The sequence below is a fragment of the Heterocephalus glaber genome, unplaced genomic scaffold, assembly GCF_053883595.1.
Source record: "Heterocephalus glaber isolate CG9 unplaced genomic scaffold, H.glaber_assembly_v1.0 deba00001442, whole genome shotgun sequence".
In the NCBI taxonomy this organism is placed as follows: domain Eukaryota; kingdom Metazoa; phylum Chordata; class Mammalia; order Rodentia; family Bathyergidae; genus Heterocephalus; species Heterocephalus glaber.
The window spans coordinates 22,404,213-22,414,836 of NW_028258296.1; the positions used below are offsets into that span (position 1 = coordinate 22,404,213).

Consider the following 10,624-nt stretch of genomic DNA (forward strand, 5'->3'; position numbering starts at 1 on the left):
TATGAAGTAGGCATTTTTGTCATTTCTATTTTATAGATAAGGCAACTCAGACCCAGAAAACATGACTGATTTACCCAAGGTCATACGGTTAACAAGAGCTTGAGCTGACGTCTGCAGTGCTCAGTGTCGTATCATCCAGATCCCACTCTGGGATCCTACTCCTTCAGCTGCTGGCCGTGCTGCTGGCTGATAGCCCTCAGCTGTCATCCCCGTCTGCTAATTGCCTTGTGCTTAAGTGAACCTCTTCACCCAGTGTCACAACCCCTTTGCTGGGGGTAGCTTGTATCCAAAGATTGGTGTTGCAGGGGCATAAAGATCTATCCACCTCATTCCAACTTGGGAAAACTAAGTGTAAACCAGCTTTGAGATCTCCATGAGATTACCTGAGACTGTAGTTGTGACTACATCATAGCCTAGCTTCTTTCTCACTCCAGTTCTGTTTCCTTTGCTTTGTTTTACCTTCTACATCAGGTGGTTCCCAAGAGCACGCACTAATAAACTTCCTGCATGCAAGTTTCTGACTCAAAGTGCTTCTCAAGGAAGCTAACCTAAACAGTTAGCAGCAGAAGCAGTCTGTGAAAGGCAATTTAAAGTGGGATCCTGGAGCTGGGTCACCTGGTAGCCACTGGCAATGAGGACCCGTTTCTCATAGGTAGTAGATGGAGCTGAGATAGATACTGGCACGGGCAAACCAGAGTTCTATCTGGTGCAAGGGAATGGACTAGTGAGTGAATTTGGACATTTGAGAAATATGGGGAAATAGTAATAAGAACAATGGGATTGTATAGCTATTATTAGAGACAATGTCTTGGAAAAAGAGGCCATGTAGCAGTTATTATATAAACCGGAAGGCCTTATTGATCAGATACCAAGTGAGCTCCTTCTGTGGTTAGAAGGCAGAACAAGCTGATACCAGGGCCAGAACTTAATCATAAGATTGAAAGAGTTCCAGTGGAGGTTGAGGGGTCAGCCTAGGTAGGTGTGCCATGGCAGGCCAAGTTCCTGCGGGGAAAGAGCAGATGCTGATGTCAGAGTTGCTGTACTTGAACCCTGGAGTCTCCAAGTTCTCCTTAACTCTTTGGGTCTGTAGAAGTGGCCCACAAGGCTGGCATCACCCCTCTCTTACTTGAAATGGTACAGAGGCCTCTGCTTTCCAAGACAAATGTGTCTCCCTACTTCAAGATCTGCCCACTGTGTTCCTTCTCTTGGCAGCCAGACTAATAAATAGGGTTAGATCATCACATTGCCTGCCGGGGGAAGTGCTGGGCCTGCTATGGGAGGAAAGATACAATACCCTGGAGGAAGTAGAGGATCTGGTCAACAGGCACTGGCAGAATATTGAACATCACTTGGAGGACTGGTTTCTGAGAGTACTGGATCAGTGTAGGTGGAATATGAAGTTATGTAAGGGAAAATTTATCAATACAGGAGCACTCTCCTAGGACACAGGATTTAACATTTGGCAAGGATCCTAAGATCCTGCTAAAACACATGGCTAGGATGGCTTTTAGAAACTTGGAGAAAGCAGTAGTTCACGTACAATGAGATAGAAATGAATTACCATAACAGGTGGTGGGAGAAGGGATAAAAAGGGTCAGAGAAATGGGCATGACAGAGGGGAAATATTATACAAAGGAAAACCTACCAAATGACTGTGTTCAGAGGGTGAGCCCCAAGGATAGATTATATATTTTTTGAAAAGCACCTCCTGAGAACTGCTCATAAAGAGTTGGTTTCTGTTAGACTCCAGAAGTCATAACTTGGATGGGTAAACCCAGAAGTAATCAATTATGAGATGGAATGGGTGCATCCTTGGCTGGGTATGCACAGGAATATGGGGCACAAATATGACCAGATAACCCAGACACCCAGGTTATTATCTACCACCATTGCACTACTTCTTTTTCAGCACATGCCTATGGCCAATTGATGAAATGTGTAAAACGTTGGGCTTAGTTCATGAGTGGGTTGGTACGTGGGTGTAAGCTGAGCCTGGACTACTATTGGACTGCAGCCTTACTTAAGGTGACCTTGAAGTCACCAATTAGTACAAATGTTCTCAATGGACATAGCTTCAAGTGATATATCTACTCATCCATTCTGTGTGGAAAGAGAATATGGGCAATGGCAAGTGGCTTGGTCAAGTATGTTTGGTTGGAACCCTGGAGAGCAGACAGAAGGTCTGGAGAAGTACTCCTGCAGTGTAGCCACGAACTGTGAAGATGCTGTGAAGGTTAATATACACCAGAGATCATCTAACAGAAGAGGTATTCAACAACCAGGCAAATGGCATGATGACTAGGCCAGGTTACATAAAATAGTCTCTGTCACTGATCACACCAGTGCTGGCACAATAGCTGCATAAGTGGAGTGGCCACAGTGGCAAGGTTGGAAGCTGTACACGTGTCATATGTACACAGCACGGCTTCTATTCATCAAAATAATATAGGTCTTACTGCAGCCAAATGTTTGACTGTCAGCAACAGAGAACAAGTTCCAACAGTACATTCTTTTTTGAGGTCATAAAGCAGCCATTTGGTGGCAAGTTAGCTCCGTGACTAGAAGAAGCAGCAATTCACTTAACTTAAGAAAATACTTCAGGATGAGATTGCTTTTCATACCTTCAGAGCCTTCACCTGCACCACCACTTGAAGGATGAGAGTATTTTATTCATGGATGGGATTCCATGTCACATCACATCCTACCCTGTGACCCATTTTATGGCAAAGGAAGCCCACCATGGACACGTGGCTATGAGATATGGGATCCACTGGCCCTACCTCAGATAGCACCAGCTGTAAGAATCTGGTCTGCTGGAGTGATAGAATGGCCTATTGAAGGCACAGTGGAGGGAGCCACTTGGTAAGTTTTCAGTGAGGGTCAGGCACTCTCCTCTAGGATACAGTGTACTCTAAATCAATGACCATGCCCTAGAGCTGTGCACGGACAGGAAGAGCACATGGGTTCAGGAGCCAAGGCACTTTTAGCTGTGACTCTGCTTATCATTTCTCTTAGTAACCCACTTGGGAAATTTATTCTTCCTTTTTCCACAATTCTTGGTTCTCCAGGTTAGAGGTCTTGGCTCTCAAAGGGAGTGAGCTTTCACAGAACACAGCAGAATCCCACTGGACTCTAAACTATGATTACTGGCAGACTTCATGTTCCTAGGGACTACCATCTTAGCAGCAGTATTTGACCCTGTCAAGAAAAGGTATGCTGGCCTGCTCTTATCCAGTGAGAGCAGGGAGAGCTGTTTGCCAGCCATGTGAATCCTCAGGTGTCTTTAGATATTCATTTGCCCAGTTTTGATGGTAAATGGACAAATGCAGCAAATACAGCCTAACAAGAGGCTTGAGGATTCAACCCTTCAAAGATGAGAGTCTGGGTTTATCAAGTAAGCCACTCGGACCAGAGGACATGTTGGCTGATGGTGAAGGGAATCTAACAGGGCCATTAGAAGAGGAGATACTAAAAGCAGTTGCAAACTTGAGGCCAGCTGCAATAGTAGGAGCTGTGTCTACAGGGCTAGGGCTGCTGGGGATGGATATTGCATCTCTTAGTCACTCATTTCTTTACCTTCCAGGCGACTTGACCATTTAGTCCAAAATTAGTGCTTCTCTTTCTAATGTACCAAAATAGGATGTTGCTTGGCACTTACTGCCTTTTTATAGCCTTATCATAAGAGTGAAGACTGCCATTCATCCATTGAACGTTTATTAAGCATTTACTATGTGTTAGGTTTTTTCCTTGGTATAGGAAATATGACTTGGTATAGGAAAATGACTAAGAGAAATGAGACATTGCCTTTTCCTTTAAGAGACTCACAGCCTGACAGAAGAAAAAGAACATAACCAAACTGTTGCAAACACTATGATAAATGTGATTGGTAGAGATGACATAGAGGAGTGAAACTTTATGTGGTCAGAGAGGAAAGATAATAGAGGAAGTTTCCAGAAGGAGCTTAGCCTTGTAGATAATAAAAAGATCAGGCCACAGTGGAAGGGTATTCCAGGTAGAGAAAAGGTATGGGGTAAAAAGAACAGCACAGATGGATGGATGTTGGATCATAGAGAACAAGAGAAGAGATAATGAAAGGGTCAGATGAAGAAGGCTTCTATACATATTCAATGGAAACAAGCATACATTTCATCCCCAGGATGATGCAGAGTCATTGACAGGCTTCAGTGGTGAATGTGTTTCTCACGCATCCTTTGGCCTGCTGCTTGGATAGAGTTCCCTGGATAGGACTGTCAAGTGATTTCAGTCACAGTAAATGCCACTTATAAAATCTATACCTGAAGCAGAGGAGGATGCTGCATTTATACCAACCCTGAATCTTAATTCTGGCAGACACCAAGCACACTTGGCAGCTACAAAGACATACCTGAAGTGACCACCTACTGGTAGGTTCTCTAGCATCAGAGCTGCTGATGCCTATTCAACTTTTTAACATTGCTGAAACCCTCACCCCATTATCTAAATCAGCAGTGTACAAACTTCAGCAGGAAAAGTTGGTGGTTGATTATGGGCCCACAGTTCCAGAAGAACACTGGATCATTGAGATAGCCATCCAGAAGTTCTTGTACATTAATAGAGCTCAGAAAGGCTTTGTTGGCCTGAGCTACTTTACTGAGTCAGTTAAACCCACTGATGAGAATTTGAAAGACTATCGACACATTTACATAAGACCACTGCATAATTGCAGTACAAACTCCAATACTGCAGCATCCCAAGGGAACATCAAGAAGACAATGAACTCTAATGATCAGACAATTTGTTCTCCAGTGATGAATTGATGGACAAAGAAAGGTAAAAATTCAGGGAAGATGATTGTCTTAGGAGATGTGGGAATTACTTTGGAATAAGCTCCCAACCAAGTTGAAAATCAACACTAAATTTTGGGTAGAATACAAAATTCTGTGTAGATGGACCAAAAAAAATGAGATAGAGGTCATCTTTGGTCTCTTAGTTATTTTCTTTACTAATAAACAAACAAAATGCATAATTGCAGATTAGAATCATCAACAATGAGTCTGAGAACTACAGCCAATTTACTAGGATGGAAACCATGCTTATTTGCAGAAATGTGGTATTACTGAAATATTATGATATCAGCAGGATATCCCACTGTTCCAAACAAGGGATCTATGTGAACATAAGACCTGAATATCCTGGCTAAGCACTTAGTCTGCCTTCATTTCCTTGAATGGTTATAATACTGGATATTGTTCCAACATAGCTTAAGAGACTTGGAGTGATGCTCTGCTATCGAAAATCATAATTGAGAGACACAGGGTATCCTTTAGAAATTAGATAAGAGTTTATTATATCAAAGACTTTGTAAGAGAGCAAAGAAAGATGGGCACTATAACCAAAATTGTGGGCCATCCTTTTGTGAGTGGGTTTTTGTGAGCAAAACAGCTGGTATAGATTGAACATGGGAAAAACTTTCAAAGGTATTTTAACCCATTAAAAACCACTGTTAAGGGTCGGGGATTTAGCTCAGTGGTTCCGCCGTCTGCCTCGCAAGCGCAAGGACCCGAGTTTGATCCCTGGCACACACAAAAAAACCCCCACAAAAAACAAAAAACAAACCACTGTTAAAATTTAATTCAATTATTACAGATGTGCATAAAATCGGTCAGATTTCCAAATGGATGGAAGAACTGAGAACTGATAGTCCTCCAGGCATTTCTAGTTTTCTAACCATTCCTGTCTCCTCTTTCATTCAGCTGCTGCTTTCCTTTCTTTCCCTCTCTCCCAAACTCCTTTTAGTCTCTAGAAAGTTAAATTCTGTAAGCCCAGTATAACTTGCCTCCTGTTTTCATTAGAAGTTTGGTGGTTCCCACAGGTTTCCACTTGGTTCCCCTGCCCGGGAAAAACCGAAGTAAGGACATCAACTGACCTAAATTCTTACTGAGCTGAGCTGAAAGACTGGCTGAAAGGGAAATGTTTTTGAGACACTGAAAGAGAGGTAGAGATGTGAAGTTTGTAGCCCCACATTTGTTATTAACTTTAGGACTTGGATTTTCTTACCTGAAGCTTGGGACATAATACAGTGATCATTGAATTTCCTTTCAACTAAAAAAATTCATGAAAAAGAGTTACATATGGCAACCCTGGGTAGTTATGTTGCTACTGCATGTTTTCTTTAAACTGAGCCTCAAATCCATTCAATATGAAATAGATTAGTAATGGAAACCAGAAACTCTGGAGAGGCCACCCTCATATTCAGGGAATTTACTGTCTTACCCTGAATATTTGTGTTTATTTCTTCTGACTCCTAGGTGGGGGTTCATTCTGGGAAGTAACATTTATGTAAATCCAAGTGGAAGGAGAAGTTTTCTCCTTCATCTCCCCTTCCCAAACAATCTAGCTTAGTTCATCATCTTGTGTTGACATTACATATGAATGCTAATTAACTCATAAAAGCTAATTAATAACTCCATGTGCTTCTATTTACTGGCAAATATAGGGGTCCAGGTGCAGTGTAGACCTGGCCCCAAACCTAGCACATTTTTCTATCTCTGAGATGAGAACATGGGTGGGATGGCTCTGTTGCAGTACTGTTAAAGTCAGTGCCTTACACGTTTATTTAAATACACACAGGAGCTATAAACTAAACTCTCACAAAGCATCATCTTCTGGTTTCCCACTGGGAAAAGAAACCATGGCCAAACCCAGCTGTATTAGTCAAGGTTCTCCAGAGAAACAGAACCAATAGAATATACACAGAGATGTATAGGAAGATTTATGATGAGGGAGTGGCTCATGTGATGATGGAGCCTGAGAAGCTAGAGAACCAGTGAAGCCAGTGATGTACTTCCATTCTAAACAGAACCAAGGTGGCCAGGGGTGTAAATTCCAGTCCAAAGACTGAGAACTTGGGGACTGATAATGTAAATACCAGTCTGAGTCCAAAGGCCAGAGGGCCATAGGCTCTAAGATTCAAGGACAAGAGAAGATGCTTGTGCCAACTAAAGCACAGGAGTGAATTTGCTGTTCCTCCACTTCTTTGCTCTGTTCAGGTCCTTAATGGATGGGATGATGCCCTTTTGGCTTGGTGAGGGTGTCTCAGCAGTCTGTCAATTCAAATGCTGATCTCTTTAAGATGCACCTTCACAGGGCCAGGGATTTAGCTCAGCGGTTCTAGTGCCTGCCTCATAAGCACAAGGTCCTGAATTTGATTCCCAGTTTCCCCCACCAAAAAAATAGATGTACCTTCACAGATGCACCCACACCGGATTTTTTTTTTTTTTTGGTACTGGGGATTGAACTCGGGACCTTGCACTTGCAAGGTAGGTGGCAGAACCACTGAGCTAAATCCCCAGCCCTGATGCACCCACAATGAATGGCACACCAGCTATCTGATTATCCCTCAGCTCAGTGAAATTGATTCACGAAATTAATCATCACACGATAAGCATCAACATTGGGTTGGTCTCTCCATCTTTAGGGTAAAGGCAGAGTGTAGTAGGCCTGGGTGCACACCAACACCTTGTCCCCCTGGTGCAGAGTGAGGCAGAAACCCTTTCTTTGGGGGGTAAGGAGATCTCTGCCAGGCAGGATCTAATGGTCAGTGGTGCCCTGGGCCACAAAGAGCAACAGTATCTTTGCCCTTTTACTGGTACAGCTACCTGCCTCCTCCACCAGGTGTGAGGTCTCTAGACCCCAGAGCTCAGACTACCAGAAGCCAGGCCTCCAACCTGTGTGCTGCTTTGTCAGTGCTGTCTGATGCTTGAACTTCTGGTCCTCTTTGGGGAACTCCAGCTGCCTTTAGCAAACATGATGAGCCCTTACCTACATTCTAATGATCATACGATCTGAAATTTTTAAGAGCTTACCTCACACCAGGTTTTAGCATGGAATTCCTCACAACAAAGATATTTTTGTATTACTGTTTATTACTGATCTGTATGAGGGTTTTGCAAACGGAGGCAGAAGAGTTACATAATGTGGCCAAGGTCATGGGTAGAGTAGCTGGGATTTGATGTGCCCGGTCATACTGACCAAAGTTCCTGTCTGAACTCACGCCTAGAGAACTCCTACTGGACTGGAGACTTAGGGTGGAGGGACGTTCCCATAGCTGACTGTCTGCTGCCCTGTTTCCTGGGGTCCCCTACCCCTGCCTTTAAAGAGTGAGTTTTCTCTCCAACTTGAAGAGTTCGTGCTTGGACCCAGTTTCTTTTTTCAGGTGCAATTTTTCCCTGAGCCTCCAGAACCTCTCTTGAATTGAAAATGACCCTGTCCCCCATGGGCCCTCTCCAGTCACTCCTTTCTCTCCTATCAAGCTCAATTCCATCCTTAAACCATTGTCCCTGGGTCTGTTTATACAGTCACTGTTAACCATGCTGAAGATGGCGCCCTCAGGGAGAGAGCTGTGGCTGGAGGACAGCTGATTCACAGCGCCATTCACATCCTTGTGTCACACCCGGCTGGGGAGTAGGCAAGATATTTCTTTTGGATGAACCTCTTAGGAGTGGGGGAACTTTTCTTTGTGAAGAAAAAGAGGATCTTTATAAAGCCTGTGCTCTTTTCAAAGAGGCTTTCTGGGTAGTGAGGCACAGCCACAGTGGTGAGGACAAAGCGAGGGAGGCAGGAAAAAGTGGGTGCAAAAGCAACCTGCTTTTTAAAGGTGGGTGTGGGAGGCAGAAGGGGAACTCCCTTCAGCCACTCTTTCCCCGGATGTGCAGAACACACAAACACACACACACATACACACACCCGGGTCGTTTGACACCTCTGCCTCTGTGTGTAGGGACAGCCTGAGCCCCTCCATCCCCGCTCCCCTCCCTGGGTGGTGCCGGAGGGAGCTGGGCCAGTGGCTGTGTCTGCCCAGCCCCAAATGCCAGCAGCTGCACAATCCTGGGATAATTGCTCATATCTGTTTCTTCTCTTTTTCAGGCCTTGGAAAGTGTTCCAGGAATGGACTTTCTGCAGTATGATGACCTGCAAAAGCACCCTTTCCATTTATGCTTCAAACTCCAAGTCAGCCGTGTCAAAGTTTGCACTAGGGCTGTGGAGGATAATGGGTCAGATGCAATTAGCAGCCGAGAGAGCTGCACATTGCACTCTGATTTATTTTTTTGCCCATCAGATTCCAAGAATCCTAGTGCTTAAAAGCAACTAAACAATCACTCTATTGTACTGAAATAAAGCCCAGTTAATTCAAAAATCAATTGCACCACCAGGTGGGGCACACTCTGGCCCCAAACAGATGGGGTCGAAGCCCCTCCATCCCCCAACGAAGTCTTGTTAAATTAAAAACTTGATCCAGAAGTGGAACAAATAGGGAGCCATGAATGGAATGGAGTCAGGTCCACTCAGGCGAATTCTTTCTTCTCTCAGGCTTTTCCCTTCCTTTCAAAGTGAAAAATTTACCATTCCACTTTCTCCAGTGTTAACATCTCTGCAGAAACGCAGCCATCCACCCTTTGCAGTTCAATATGTTACTTTAATTAGTCTGAAAATTAAAGGGCAACTCTGGGCCAATGTGAATGATTATGAAAATACATGTGCATCCCATGCAATCCTCTCATTTAATTAATAGTCTTGTAAACTATATGGCACACTTGAAGTCAGTTGAGAGGTATAACAACTCCATTTTAATATCCACTTAATATTTAACAGAATGTGAGGAACACGCTGAAGCATACAGTCCCTTCTCAAGTTTCACTGTCTGAAAATTTTCAAAGCTGACCCAAGTCAACCCGAAAAATGTTTAACACCCTGGGCTTGAACACAAGAAACTCTGTGATGAACAGACATTCAATTACATTTTTTAAAAGTGAGAAGCATTTTTGTAAAATAGCTGCTCTGGAAACTAATTGGCAGACAGGAAACTAGTGAGTGAAGGCCAAATCTTGTGGGGAACTTTTACTACAGTAACAGGACTCAAAGAAAATGTGAATAAAAGGCATCTTTGTTTCCCAGTCAAATTAGCTGATTAAGAAATAAAACATCTTAACGTGTTTTTAAATGTAGAATTAATTATTTATACGAGAAAAATTAAAGCCGGGTTATGTGAATTCTACTCTTGTGTGTAAATCGAATTGGGCAGAAATAGTAATCCTTGTGGATTCGTGTCTTAGGTCATTAAGCAAAACCAAATATTAAGAGTTCCAGTTATTGAAAAAAAAATCACGTTCAGGTTACATATCATGCTTGCTAATTTTGATTTTCAAAGTCCAGATTAGTTATGGTACAGATTGGAAATGTGATTCCAAGCAAGAACACTGAGTCTAAGCTGAGTAGTGACGGCCAAGTAGCAAAGAGCAAAGACGATTCCTGGCCATTTGCTCTTAAGGAACCAGGAAAGATTCACGGAAAGAATTTGAACAGACTATTCTTTATTTTAATAACAAGTAAGTTCAAAACGCATGAAAACAAGACAAGCTAAGGACTTCGTTAGAAGAGAAGTGGAGGTGACCTTTGACATCCCAGGCCCCCACATCTCCCCCCAGCCCTTTGGCCCTGACCCCTTAACATTCCAATACCCTGAAGCCAGGCTATCCCCAAACCAAGGCTGCAAGTTCTCTTTGCGATGTGGATAAACATTCATTGAGTCCATGTATTTCAAGGTATGTTCTGGGGATACCTTCATCAGAATTACTCCATGAGCTCT

General features: G+C 43.3%; 1 long non-coding RNA gene across 1 annotated transcript in view; it reads left to right on the forward strand.

Annotated features, from left to right (window-relative positions):
- The window catches only part of LOC110348407 (uncharacterized), a 36,929-nt gene extending 26,916 nt beyond the window's left edge, over window positions 1-10,013 (forward strand). The window contains exon 3 of the long non-coding RNA XR_002393622.2: window positions 8,905-10,013. This is a non-coding gene — a long non-coding RNA (uncharacterized LOC110348407). The remainder of the gene's footprint in view (window positions 1-8,904) is intronic.
- Window positions 10,014-10,624: the final 611 nt, after the last annotated feature.